At 43.7% G+C, this 15,249-nt stretch overlaps 1 long non-coding RNA gene across 1 annotated transcript; it reads left to right on the forward strand.

Moving 5' to 3' along the window:
• Positions 1 to 1,437: 1,437 nt before the first annotated feature.
• On the forward strand, positions 1,438 to 3,353 carry LOC115187413 (uncharacterized). The gene is made up of 2 exons (XR_003876051.1): positions 1,438 to 1,675; positions 2,175 to 3,353. It is a non-coding gene; the product is annotated as an uncharacterized LOC115187413 (long non-coding RNA).
• The last annotated feature ends 11,896 nt before the right edge of the window (positions 3,354 to 15,249 follow it).

Here is a 15,249-nt window from a genome sequence, read left to right on the forward strand (position 1 = left end):
GCCACTCCAATACCTTGACTTTGTTGTCCTTAAGCCATTTTGCCACAACTTTGGAAGTATGCTTGGGGTCATTGTCCATTTGGAAGACCCATTTGCGACCAAGCTTTAACTTCCTGACTGATGTCTTGAGATGCTGCTTCAATATATCCACATAATTTTCCTCCCTCATAATGCCATTTATTTTTTGAGGTACACCAGTCCCTCCTGCAGCAAAGCACCCCCCAACATGATGCTGCCACCCTGTGCTTCATGTTTGGGATGGTGTTCTTCAGGCTTGCAAGCCTCCCCTTTTTCCTCCAAACATAACGATGGTCATTATGACCAAACAGTTCTATTTTTGTTTCATCAGACCAGAGGACATTTCTCCAAAAAGTACAATCTTTGTCCCCATGTGCAGTTGCAAACCGTAGTCTGGCTTTTTTATGGCGGTTTTGTAGCAGAGGCTTCTTCCTTGCTGAGCGGCCTTTCAGGTTATGTCAATATAGGACTCGTTTTACTGTGGATATAGATACGTTTTGTACCTGTTTCCTGCAGCATCTTCACAAGGTCCTTTGCTGTTGTTCTGGGATTGATTTGCACTTTTCGCACAAAAGTACGTTAATCTCCAGGAGACAGAACGCATCTCCTTCCTGAGCGGTATGATGGCTGCGTGGTCCCATGGTGTTTATACTTGCGTACTATTGTTTGTACAGTTGAACGTGGTACCTTCAGGCATTTGGAAATTGCTCCCAAGGATGAACCAGACTTGTGGAGGTCCACAATGTTTTTTCTGAGATCTTGGCTGATTTCTTTTGATTTTCCCATGATGTCAAGCAAAGAGTCACTGAGTTTGAAGGTAGGCCTTGAAATACATCCACAGGTACACCTCCAATTGACTCAAATGATGTCAATTAGCCTATCAGAAGCTTCTAAAGCCATGACATAATTTCCTGGAATTTTCCAAGCTGTTTAAAGGCACAGTCAACTTAGTGTATGTAAACTTCTGACTCACTGGAATTGTGATACAGTGAATTGTAAGTGAAATAATCTGTCTGTAAACAATTATTGGAAAAATGACTTGTATCATGCACAAAGTAGATGTCCTAACCGACTTGCCAAAACTACAGTTTGTTAACAAGAAATTTGTGGAGTGGTTGAAAAACAAGTTTTAATGACTCCAACCTAAGTGTATGTAAACTTCCGACTTCAACTGTATATATATATATATTTATATTTAAGGGGTGTGTGGTATATGGCCAATATACCACGGCTAAGGGCTGTTCTTAGGCACGACGCAACACAGAGTGCCTGGAGGTACCTTATTGCTATTATAAACTGGTTACCAACATAATTAGAGAAGTAAAAATAATTGTTTTGACATACCCGTGGTATACGGTCTGATATATCGCAGCATCAGCCAATCAGCATTTAGGGCTCGAACCACCCAGTTTCTAAATATATATATACTCCTGTAGATAACAACAACGTTACTATCATTAAGTTTATTCAGAAAGGGAATGTGTCTGTGGAATAAATGACGTGGCTCGTAGACGTTTATATCATGTTTCTGTCATGTTTTTTATCTTCTAAAGATGAGTTTCAACCTGGCTTCATCACGTTCAGAGCCATAAATACCGAACGAGCAGCCACGGCCATCTGCTCTGGGGTCAAACCAACCGGCTGCAACGCTGAACATGTGAGTTCAAAGGAACAATCGTGGTATTTTTTAAGGCAAATAATTCTGTGTGTGTGTGTGTCTGTGTGTCGGTGTCTGTGTGTGTCTGTGTGTGTGTGTGTCTGTGTGTGTGTCGGTGTGTGTGTGTGTATGTCTGTGTGTGTATGTCTGTGTGTGTGTATCTGTGTCTCTGTGAGTGTGTATGTGTGTGTGTCTGTGTGTTTGTGTGTGTCTGTGTGCGTCTGTGTGTTTGTGTGTGTCTGTGTGTGTGTCTCTGGGATTGTGTATGTGTGTGTGTCTGTGTGTTTGTGTGTGTCTGTGTGTTTGTGTGTGTGTGTGTATCTGTGTCTGTATCTCTGTGAGTGTGTATGTGTGTGTGTGTGTGTGTCTGTGTGTGCAAGCATTAGATGGCATGCATGTGTCCATCTGTTTCATAATGTGTGTGTGTGTGTGTGTGTGTGTGTGTGTGTGTGTGTGTGTGTGTGTGTGTGTGTGTGTGTGTGTGTGTGTGTGTGTGTAGTACTGTATAGGTGGTGGTGGACACTTCCCTGAGGGTGCTCCCATACAGTGTGGTGACTTCACTGGCTTTGACGGGAACGGTTACGGGACCAACATGGGCTGGAGTGCATCCAGGGAGATCACCGAAGCTGCTGTGATGCTCTTCTACCGTTAAATTCCATCCTAAAACCGTTTACTATGTTCTATACACTGTAAGGAATACAACTATATTGTCCAAAAGAAACTAACCATTCTATGGTATTGAATAGAAAACTAACCATTCTAGGGTATTGAATAGAAACTAACCATTCCATGGTATTGAATAGAAAACTAACCATTCTATGGTATTGAATAGAAACTAACCATTCCATGGTATTGAATAGAAACTAACCATTCCATGGTATTGAATAGAAAACTAACCATTCCATGGTATTGAATAGAAAACTAACCATTCTATGGTGTTGAATAGAAAACTAACCATTCTATGGTATTGAATAGAAAACTAACCATTCTATGGTATTGAATAGAAAACTAACCATTCCATTGTATTGAATAGAAAACTAACCATTCTATGGTATTGAATAGAAACTAACCATTCTATGGTATTGAATAGAAAACTAACCATTCTATGGTATTGAATAGAAACTAACCATTCTATGGTATTGAATAGAAAACTAACCATTCTATGGTGTTGAATAGAAAACTAACCATTCTATGGTGTTGAATAGAAAACTAACCATTCTATGGTGTTGAATAGAAAACTAACCATTCTATGGTGTTGAATAGAAAACTAACCATTCTATGGTATTGAATAGAAAACTAACCATTCTATGGTATTGAATAGAAAACTAACCATTCTATGGTATTGAATAGAAAACTAACCATTCTATGGTATTGAATAGAAAACTAACCATTCTATGGTATTGAATAGAAAACTAACCATTCCATTGTATTGAATAGAAAACTAACCATTCTATGGTATTGAATAGAAAACTAACCATTCCATTGTATTGAATAGAAAACTAACCATTCTATGGTGTTGAATAGAAAACTAACCATTCCATGGTATTGAATAGAAAACTAACCATTCTATGGTATTGAATAGAAAACTAACCATTCTCTGCCATCAACATACGTGTATTAAGATTTGTTGTCGTTTGTTTTATGAAATCCCCTGTTTGATAAAATGATGTAACGGTAACAACTTCTCTGTGGTTATTATAGAGGTAGCATTAATTAACTGAATGTGCTGTACAACTACAACTGCATATATATACTGTTCATATCCAGTATTACTGCATGTTAATCCATTGTATACCTTTTGAATTGTAATGTTGGTTGTTGGCCACTAGGTGTCAGCGGTGATCCAGATAAAGAAATCAAATCAAATTGTATTAGTATTAGTCACATGCGCCGAATACAACAGGTGAAATGAGAAATGCTTACTTAGAAAAATCCCCCAATTTTTTTTCAAATAATTAAAGAGCAGCAGTAAAATAACAATAGTGAGGCTATATACAGGGTGTTACGGTACAGAGTCAATGTGGAGGCTATATACAGGGTGTTACGGTACAGAGTCAATGTGGAGGCTATATACAGAGGTACCGGTACAGAGTCAATGTGGAGTCTATATACAGGGGGTACCGGTACAGAGTCAATGTGGAGACTATATACAGGGGTACCGGTACAGAGTCAATGTGGAGGCTATATACAGGGGGTACCGGTACAGAGTCAATGTGGAGGCTATATACAGGGGGTACCGGTACAGAGTCAATGTGGACGCTATATACAGGGGGTACCGGTACAAAGTCAATGTGGAGGCTATATACAGGGGTACCGGTACAGAGGTCATGTGGATGCTATATACAGGGGGTACCGGTACAGAGTCAATGTGGAGGCTATATACAGGGGGTACTGGTACAGAGTCAATGTGGAGGCTATATACAGGGGTACCGGTACAGAGTCAATGTGGAGGCTATATACAGGGGGCACCGGTACAGAGTCCAATGTGGGAGGCTATATACAGGGGTACCGGTACAGAGTCAATGTGGAGGCTATATACAGGGTACCGGTACAGAGTCAATGTGGTAAAGGGCAGTCTATCTACAGGGGGGTACCGGTACAGAGTCAATGTGGAGGCTATATATACAGGGGGTACCGGTACAGAGTCAATGTGGAGGCTATATACAGGGGTACCGGTACATAGTCAATGTGGAGGCTATATACAGGAGGTACCGGTACAGAGTCAATGTGGAGGCTATATACAGGGGGTACCGGTACAGTCAATGTGAGGGGGCACCGGTTAGTCGAGGTAATTTAGGTAACATGTACATGTAGGTAGAGTTATTAAAGTGACTATGCATAGATAATAACAGAGAGTAGCAGGAGCATAAGGGGGGGGTGCAAATAGTTTGGGTAGCAACTTTGACACAGGGCCCATGTCAAAGTGAAAGTGCTCATTTTGCCTCCCTCCCAAATGCCACCCTATGCCCTATATGTCCGATCTATCCCAAAGGGCTCTGTTCAAAATTGATCCCCTACATAGGAGATAGGGTGCCATTTGTCTTGTTGTCTACTCTAGATCGTCTATTTTGGTCTAGACTTGGTCGGCTAGTTTGGTCTAGTCTTGGTTGTCTAGTTTGGTCTAGTCTTGGTCGTCTAGTTTAGTCTAGTTTGGTCATCTAGTATGGTCTGGTCTTGGTTGTCTAGTTTGGTCTGGTCTTGGTCATCTAGTTTAGTCTAGTTTGGTCTAGTCTTGGTCGTCTAGTTTAGTCTAGTTTGGTCTAGTCTTGCTCATCTAGTTTGGTCTGGTCTTGGTCGTCTAGTCTGGTTTGGTCTAGTCTTGGTCGTCTAGTTTAGTCTAGTTTGGTCTAGTCTTGGTCGTCTAGTTTGGTCTAGTCTTGTTCGTCTAGTTTGGTCTGGTCTTGGTCGTCTAGTTTAGTCTAGTTTGGTCTAGTCTTGCTCATCTAGTTTGGTCTAGTCTTGGTCGTCTAGTTTAGTCTAGTTTGGTCTAGTCTTGGTCGTATAGTTTAGTCTGGTCTTGGTCGTCTAGTTTAGTAAATTTTGGTCTAGTCTTGGTCGTCTAGTTTGGTCTAGTCTTGGTCGTCTAGTTTGGTCTGGTCTTGGTCGTCTAGTTTAGTCTAGTTTGGTCTAGTCTTGGTTGTCTAGTTTGGTCTGGTCTTGGTCGTCTAGTTTGGTCTAGTCTTGGTCGTCTAGTTTGGTCTAGTCTTGGACTTCTAGTTTGGTCTAGTCTTGGTCGTCTAATTTGGTCTGGTCTTGGTCGTCTAGTTTGGTCTGGTCTTGGTCGTCTAGTTTAGTCTAGTTTGGTCTAGTCTTGGTCGTCTAGTTTGGTCTGGTCTTGGTCGTCTAGTTTGGTCTGGTCCTGGTCGTCTAGTTTAGTCTAGTTTGGTCTAGTCTTGGTCGTCTAGTTTGGTCTGGTTTTGGTCGTCTAGTTCGGTCTGGTCCTGGTCGTCTAGTTTAGTCTAGTTTGGTCCTGGTCGTCTAGTTTAGTCTAGTTTGGTCTGGTCTTGGTCGTCTAGTTCGGTTTTTAGATTATCCAGTTCTCTTTATTTTCTTTTCTAGATCCTTTGTTGTAGATCCCAGTTGACTTCTATAGAACATAATCTGTCTCCTTGATGGTTCTAGTTTCATGGCTCTCTTCTCTCTTCCTAGCTCTTTGATGGCTCTAGTTTCATGTCTCTCTTCTCTCTGTCTAGCTCCTTGATGGTTCTAGTTTCATGTCTCTGTTCTCGCTGTCTAGCTCCTTGATGGCTCTAGTTTCATGTCTCTCTCTTGCTCTCCTTGCGTCTCTCCCCTAGCTCCTTGATCTCTTTCCTTAGCTCCTTGACCGCTTTGGTTTAGTGTGTCTCTTCTCTCTCTCTTTAGTCTCTTTCCTTGCTGGATATAGTTCCATGTCTCTCACTGTGCCTTGCCTCCCTTCCTAGCTCCTCGGTCCCTCTCCTAGCTCCTTGGTCTCTCTCCTAGCTCCTTGGTCTCTCTTTTAGCTCCTTGGTCTCTCTCCTTAGCTTGTTACTGGTTCTGTTTCTCACTAGCTTCCTCACCTCTCCCTTCCTCCCAGCCTAGTATAGCCTCTCCTTTCAGCCTCAAAATTCCAGCCCACATGGCATAACTCCCTCTTTATACCTCCAAGAAACCAGGGACACATACATTTGATTTAATTTGATACATTTTGCTGTTACACTGTCCTGAGTCTTCAGGATGCCCTGCCCACTTGGGCTTTTAAGACACTTTTATTCATGATTGAAAGACTGCATTAACATCGTTAACTGACATAGCTAAAGATCACATTTTCACGATCATTATTTTCACATCACGACCGCTGTTCTACATTTTTACATTTTAGTCATTTAGCAGACGCTCTTATCCAGAGTGACTTACAGTAGTGAATGCCTACATTTCATACAATTTCATACTTTTTTTTTTTTTTTCTGTGCTGGCCCCCCGTGGGAATCGAACCCACAACCCTGGTGTTGCAAACACCATGCTCTACCAAATGAGCTACAGGGAAGGCTCTCTCAATAACTGCCATCCAAATCCATTCTGATTGGGGTTAGAACTTTATAGAGAAGTACTGTGAGGTGACCTGTGGCCCGGGGTGGCCCGGGGTGGCCCAGGGTGGCCCGGGGTGGCCCAGGGTGGCCCGGGGTGGCCCGGGGTGGCCCAGGTGACAGAGTGTGGTTTCATTACCTTGGAAGCAGTCTATGGATTAGGACAGAGGGGCTGAATCACAAAATGGCACCCTATTCCCCACACAGTGCAGTAGTTTCAACCAGGACCCAAGAAGTGCACTATATAGGGAATATGGCTCTGGTCACTAGTAGTGCACTATATTGGGAATATGGCTCTGGTCACTAGTAGTGCACTATACAGGGAATGTGGCTCTGGTCACTAGTAGTGCACTATATATAGGGAGTTGGGTGCCATTAGGGGCATAACCGGTGCAAGGTTTGTTTACCTAGCTACTGCCACCATCTGCTAGGTTTGTTTACCTAGCTACTGCCACCATCTGCTAGGTTTGTTACCTAGCTACTGACCATCTGGTAGGTTTGTTTACCTAGCTACTGCCACCATCTGCTAGGTTTGTTTACCTAGCTACTGCCACCATCAGCTAGGTTTGTTACCTAGCTACTGCCACCATCTGCTAGGTTTGTTTACCTAGCTACTGCCACCATCTGCTAGGTTTGTTTACCTAGCTACTGCCACCATCAGCTAGGTTTGTTACCTAGCTACTGCCACCATCTGCTAGGTTTATTTACCTAGCTACTGCCACCATCTGCTAGGTTTGTTACCTAGCTACTGCCACCATCTGCTAGGTTTGTTACCTAGCTACTGCCACCATCTGCTAGGTTTGTTACCTAGCTACTGCCACCATATCAAATCAAATGTTATTAGTCACATGCGCCGAATACAACAGGTGTAGACCTTACAGTGAAATGCTTACTTACGAAACCCTAACCAACAATGCAGTTTCAAAAAAATTATGGATAAGAAAAAGAGATAAAAGTAACTAGTAATTAAAGAGCAGCAGTAAAATAACAATAGCGAGACTATATACAGGGGGGTACCGGTACTGAGTCAATGTGCGGGGGCACCGGTTAGTTGAAGTAGTATGTACATGTAGGTAGAGTTATTAAAGTGACTATGCATAGATAATAGCAACAGAGAGTAGCAGCGGTATAAAAGAGTGTGGGGGGGGGGGAAATGCGAATAGTCTGGGTAGCCATTTGATTAGATGTTCAGGAGTCTTATGGTTTGGGGGTAGAAGCTGTATAGAAGCCTCTTGGACCTAGACTTGGCGCTCCGGTACCACTTGCCGTGCGGAAGCAGAGAACAGTATATGACTAGGGTGGCTGGAATCTTTGAAAATTTTTAGGGCCTTCCTCTGACACTGCCTTGTATAGAGGTCCTCGATGGCAGGAAGCTTGGTCCCAGGGACGTACTGGGCCGTTCGCACTACCCTCTGTAGTGCCTTGCGGTCAAAGGCCAAGCAGTTGCAATACCAGGGAGTGATGCAGCCAGTCAGGATGCTCTCAATAGTGCAGCTGAAGAACCTTTTGAGGACCCATGCCAAATCTTTTCAAATCTTTTTTGTCTCCTGAGGGGGAATAGGTATTGTCGTGCCCTCTTTTTTATTTTTATTTTATTTCACCTTTATTTAACCAGGTAGGCCAGTTTAGAACAAGTTCTCATTTACAACTGCGACCTGGCCAAGATAAAGCAAAGCAGTGCGACAAAAACAACAACACAGAGTTGTATATGGGATAAACAAACGTACAGTCAATAACACAATAGAAAATCTGTATACAGTGTGTGCAAATTAAGTAAGGAGGTAAGGCAATAAATAGGCCATAGTGGCGAAGTAATTACAATTTAGAAATTAACACTGGAGTGATAGGTGTGCAGATGAGGATGTGCAAGTAGAGATGCTGGTGTGCAAAAGAGCAGAAAAAAATAATATATGGGGATGAGGTAGGTAGTAAGTTGGATGGGCTATATACAGATGGGCTGTGTACAGCTGCAGCGATCGGTAAGCTGCTCGGACAGCCGATGCTTGAAGTTAGTGAGGGAGATATAAGTCTCCAACTTCAGGAATTTTTGCAATTCGTTCCAGTCACTGGCAGCAGAGAACTGGAAGGAATAGCGGCCAAAGGGGGTGTTGGCTTTGGGGGTGACCAGTGAAATATACCTGCTGGAGCGCATGCTACGGGTGGGTGTTGTTATGATGACCAGTGAAATATACCTGCTGGAGCGCGTGCTACGGGTGGGTGCTGCTATGGTGACCAGTGAGCTGAGATAAGGCGGGGCTTTACCTAGCAAAGGCTTATAGATGACCTGGACCCAGTGGGTTTGGCGACGAAAATGTAGCGAGGACCAGCCAACGAGATCATACAGGTCGCAGTGGTGGGTAGTATATGGGGCTTTGGTGACAAAATTGATGGCACTGTGATAGACTGCATCCAATTTGCTGAGTAGAGTATTGGAGGCTGTTTTGTAAATGACATCGCCAAAGTCAAGGGTTGACAGGATAGTCAGTTTTACGAGGGTATGTTTGGCAGCATGAGTGAAGGAGGCTTCGTTGCGAAGTAGGAAGCCGATTCTAGATTTAACTTTGGATTGAAGATGCTTAATGTGAGTCTGGAAGGAGAGTTTACAGTCTAGCCAGGTATTTATAGTTGTCCACATATTCTAAATCTGGTGGGCGGGCGGGTGCAGGCTGAAGAGTTGGTTGTCGGTTGAAGAGCATGCATTTAGTTTTACTAGCGTTTAAGAGCAGTTGGAGGCCACGGAAGGAGAGTTGAATGGCATTGAAGCTCGTCTGGAGGTTTGTTAGCACAGTGTCCAAAGACGGGCCAGATGTATACAGAATGGTGTCGTCTGCGTAGAGGTGGATTAGAGAATCACCAGCAGCAAGAGCGACATCATTGATATATACAGAGAAAAGACTCGGCCTGAGAATTTAACGCTGTAGCACCCCCATAGAGACTGCCAGAGGTCCGGACAACAGGCCCTCCGATTTGACACACTGAACTCTATCTAAGAAGTAGTCAGTGAACCAGGCGAGGCAGTCATTAGAGAAACCAAGGCTGTTGAGTCTGCCGATGAGAATACATCTCACGACTGTCTTGGTGTGCTTGGACCATATTAGTTTGTTGGTGACGTGGACACCAAGGAACTTGAAGCTCTCAACCTGCTCCACTGCAGCCCCGTAGATGAGAATGGGGGCGTGCTCGGTCCTCTTTTTCCTGTAGTCCACAATCATCTCCTTTGTCTTGCTAGGTTTAGCATTTTCAAACCAAAAACATCAATGTACCAGATATTAGCATGTGTTAAATGTCATGCCCAAGGCCACGACTCAATCCAAAAACATCAATGTACTAGATATTAGCATGTTTTAAAATGTCATGCCCAAGGCCACGACTCAATCCAAAAACATCAATGTACTAGATATTAGCATGTTAGAAATGTCATGCCCAAGGCCACGTCTCAATCTGAGGCACGTTATGGAGCAGAGTACTGGACATACTACAATGAGCCTTTAAAAGGCATTTTCCCCAATGTTCAAGGATATCGCCTTCATGGTAAACACTGTGAATGTTGGCTCAAGTGTAAATTAAAAGTCAAATGCAATGTGCTGCTCTATAACGCACCTTGGATTGAATCCCCAGCCTGAGTATAAATTAAAAATTCAACTTTAAGATGTTTCAAGGAGCTTTTAATGTCAAAGTCAAACTTTTACACACATCATCATCATCATCATCATCATCAAACCGTTCTGTAACAACAATTCCTCGGCTGTGACTGAAATGGGACCCTTTTCCCTCTATAGTGAACTACTGTTGACCAGGGCCCTCTATAGTCCAGTACTGTTGACCAGGGCCCTCTATAGTGAACTACTGTTGACCAGGGCCCTCTATAGTCCAGTACTGTTGACCAGGGCCCTCTATAGTCCAGTACTGTTGACCAGGGCCCCCTATAGTCCAGTACTGTTGACCAGGGCCCTCTATAGTCCACTACTGTTGACCAGGGCCCCCTATAGTCCACTACTGTTGACCAGGGCCCTCTATAGTCCACTACTGTTGACCAGGGCCCTCTATAGTCCACTACTGTTGACCAGGGCCCTCTATAGTGAACTACTGTTGACCAGGGCCCTCTATAGTCCACTACTGTTGACCAGGGCCCTCTATAGTGAACTACTGTTGACCAGGGCCCTCTATAGTCCACTACTGTTGACCAGGGCCCTCTATAGTGAACTACTGTTGACCAGGACCCTCTATAGTCCAGTACTGTTGACCAGGGCCCTCCATAGTCCACTACTGTTGACCAGGGCCCTCTATAGTCCAGTACTGTTGACCAGGGCCCTCTATAGTCCAGTACTGTTGACCAGGGCCCTCTATAGTCCACTACTGTTGACCAGGGCCCTCTATAGTCCACTACTGTTGCCCAGGGCCCTCTATAGTCCAGTACTGTTGACCAGGGCCCTCTATAGTCCACTACTGTTGACCAGGGCCCTCTATAGTCCACTACTGTTGACCAGGGCCCTCTATAGTCCAGTACTGTTGACCAGGGCCCTCTATAGTGAACCACTGTTGACCAGGGCCCTCCATAGTCCACCACTGTTGACCAGGGCCCTCTATAGTCCACTACTGTTGACCAGGGCCCTCTATAGTGAACTACTGTTGACCAGGGCCCTCTATAGTCCACTACTGTTGACCAGGGCCCTCTATTGTCCTCCATACTGTATAAGGAATAGGGTACCATTTCTGGAAGCACACCTCTTCCTCGTAATCATTAGCAAATGCATTTAGTTGAATAATTAATGAATACCAGTTAATAATAGAGCAGCAACAGATAAATAAAAAAAGAGAAAATCAAGAGGAAAAAAAATGTTTTTAGTTTTTTCTTTTAATGCAAAATTGAAACAGGTAAAACATGCCTTTTTGTCTGTTGTGAACATTGTTCGCTGTTCTGCGTGTTCTATGGGTTCCTGGCTTCTACTGGGTAGTTCTTACGGTTCTATAGATGGCTATTAGATAATCAACCAATCAGGAGTTCAAAAGGCACCCTATTCCCTATATAGTGCACTACTTGGGCCACAGTCTGATCATAAGTAGTGCACTATATAGGGTGCCATTTAGGATGCAAACCGAGGTCTCACCTTTCAAAAATAAAGTCCTAAACAGGTGAATGCAAATATCTCTTTAAGACGTCATTAACCTTGTTATCACCCTGTCCTCTCTCTCTCCAGGCCTGTTATCACCCTGTCCTCTCTCTCTCCAGGCCTGTTATCACCCTGTCCTCTCTCTCTCCAGGCCTGTTATCACCCTGTCCTCTCTCTCCAGGCCTGTTATCACCCTGTCCTCTCTCTCCAGGCCTGTTATCACCCTGTCCTCTCTCTCTCCAGGCCTGTTATCACCCTGTCCTCTCTCTCTCCAGGCCTGTTATCACCCTGTCCTCTCTCTCCTAGCCTGTTATCACCCTGTCCTCTCTCTCTCCAGGCCTGTTATCACCCTGTCCTCTCTCTCTCTCCAGGGCTGTTATCACCCTGTCCTCTCTCTCTCCAGGCCTGTTATCACCCTGTCCTCTCTCTCTCCAGGCCTGTTATCACCCTGTCCTCTCTCTCCTAGCCTGTTATCACCCTGTCCTCTCTCTCTCCAGGCCTGTTATCACCCTGTCCTCTCTCTCTCCAGGCCCACATAACAGGGCTAAGAAGAAGTGATTTAAATTGTCTTTAAACGTGCAGTATATAAAACACACATACTCCCACACTGTGCCAGCCTCCCAAATGGAACCCTAATCCCTGCAAACTTCACGACTTCAGCCAACTTTTGACGACTGACCCCCTATATGGCTTCTATAGGGAATAGGGTGCCATACCGGACGCAGACACAGATTCATGTACACTGTTCCTATAGGTCCATGTTAGGCCGGGGAAGGAAAGGTAGGGTAGTATGGTAGTAGGGTAGGATGTCTGTACGAGACTCTGCATTAAAACAGCAGTTTGACTTCCTGGAAGAAAAGATCTGTCTTGTAATAAACACAAATCATTGTTTTCAGAGTCTCTTGTTGCAAAGTTCTCCTGGTCCGTTAGGGTTAACTCAGCTCCTGAATCCAGACCCCGACCCTGTGGGTTGGAATCCAGCTCCATGATTTCCATATATCCAGGGACCGTGTGGTCATGGTTACTACATTGTATGTACTAGATATCAGTGGCTCGAGGTGAGCTAGAAAACCCGGTAGGATTATGGCATAGACAGACCAATCCCCTTCGAGCATTCCGGATTGGAACCCAACCTTCTGGAACTAGAACCCACACAGAACTTCCGTCCATTGTCACATCAGCGCACCGCTGAGTGCAGTCCACCAATCACAGAGCTTCAGAGACAGCAGGTTGGGAGACAAGAGGTTAGAGGGAGGAAGAGTTGAGAAGGTCAGTGACACCATAGAGAAGAGTGGAGAGAGAGATAGGGGCACTATAGACCTACAACTCAATTCTAACTCACATTCTGGGGGATTGAATTACAACTCAATTCTAAATCCAATTCTAAGGGATTGAATTAGAACTCAATTCTAAATCCAATTCTAAGGGATTGAATTAGAACTCAATTCTAATTCTAAGGGAGAATTCATGGTTTTGTTTTCATGTTGAAACCTAGCGGCTTGCTTTACAAATGACGTACTGTACACATTGTGTCAAGTCTTACCTGAGAGTTGGTTAGTGTGTAACTGAAGTTAAAGTCACTGATTATATGGTGCGTGATCTTTCTTTAGACTGTTAAGGTGTAACTCCTGGCTTCCTTTTAGAAAGGAGACAAGGAGAGGATTCTACTTTAGACTATTAAGGTGTAGCCCCTGGCTTCCTTTTAGAAAGGAGACAAGGAGAGGATTCTACTTTAGACTATTAAGGTGTAGCCCCTGGCTTCCTTTTAGAAAGGAGACAAGGAGAGGATGCTACTTTAGACTATTAAGGTGTGGCCCCTGGACTCTACCGTCCTTCCACGCATCCGGTCAACGTGAGGAGTTTCTCATTTTCTCTCAAATTGCTACAGCATATAACCTCACCGAGGGATGAAGGTTTCTCTCTCTTCCTCTCCTCGTGATGACTTCACACACTGATGCTCTCTCTCCCTCTCTCCTTCTATCCTTCTCCCTCACATACAAATACACACATAGAAACATACATCATGTTTTCAGAGATGCATAATATCTCCAAAAAGAAGGCGTCTGGTTTTCTCCCAAAAAATAACAAATTAGCGTTTAGCTGTTTTTATTTCATGCAGAAGAAGAGTTCGAGTTCTTTTTTTTTGTCCCGAACATTTTGGTTTGTTCTATGAGTTACTGCGTACTGTTAGAGGAATAGTTTAAACATCCCTTTAATGTAAAGCCGCTATATAGACCAAAACATCCCTTTAATGTGTTGAAAGATGAATAGTTATTTAAATACATGTTGACATAAAGGGGGTTGAAGAGGGGGGGGAGCAGGCAAAAAGCTCGTTTTCAGAGGCAACATGTTATATGTTAAAGTATGGTTAAATGCATGTAGATACATTATGTGTGTGTGTGTGTGTGTGTGTGTGTGTGTGTGTGTGTGCACGTCACACGTCTATGTCGTGTGGGTATGGTTTCACTAAGTGTGTGTGTGTGTGTGTTTCACTACATTGTGTGTGTGAGAGAGGGAGGATACTGATATACATAATGAATGAAGTGACTGGTCTTCAGCACGGTAGAGTACTCTGTAATGGCCTTAATGAATGGATGACAGTGCTGTAACACCGCCAGTCTAAACCACACATATGTACAGTCTCCACTAGGGTTGCACATTTCTGCTAACGTTCCCAAAATCCACAGTTTTTTCCCCCAGAAATCCAGATAAAAAAGATTCCTCGGAATAGGTAGGAAATCCGTAATCCTCCAACCAGGATTTCTGAAAAACCTTGGAATTTTGGGAACGTTCCCAGAACCTAGTCTCAGCAAGAGAAGGCAGAAAGACAGAAAAAGTGTCATTTTTCATTAGAAAACGCTGGAATCCGTTGGCACTGATACTGGTACGGACCTTGTATTCCCAGTGATTCTAGCTCATATCTGTAAAAACGTCACATTGTACTTGTTTGCATTCCTCCAAGTCTTTTTTTGTTTCAAAAATACCTGATGTTTTTTTCAATCAGTTATCTTTTCCTAAGTTCTTGTCCTTGCCAAAGAATCCGATTGGTTGTTACTGAAAATATATTGTCCGTGATTGGTTAGATTCTGATAATCCTCGTTGTATGGTTGGTTAATATCTCGATGCTACTTGTCAATAATGCCATATGATGATTGGTGGATTAGGTTTAAATCACATTTGATTGATGAGCATGAAATCCATTAAAATTCCTTTTACAACGACAGCTCATTGGTCCTATCGTTTGATTGGTTAAACCTCCATGGCGTCCCATCATCAGGTTCGCCGATTAGTCAGATTCTATTCTATAAGTCTTTAAATCAAATTTTATTGGTCACATACACCTCAGCGAGTGTTCCCATTGGTCCTGAGGCGTGTATGGCATCAGGCCCAGTTCCTCCATCTCTCTCCCATCTCCTCA

Source organism: Salmo trutta, unplaced genomic scaffold, assembly GCF_901001165.1.
Source record: "Salmo trutta unplaced genomic scaffold, fSalTru1.1, whole genome shotgun sequence".
In the NCBI taxonomy this organism is placed as follows: domain Eukaryota; kingdom Metazoa; phylum Chordata; class Actinopteri; order Salmoniformes; family Salmonidae; genus Salmo; species Salmo trutta.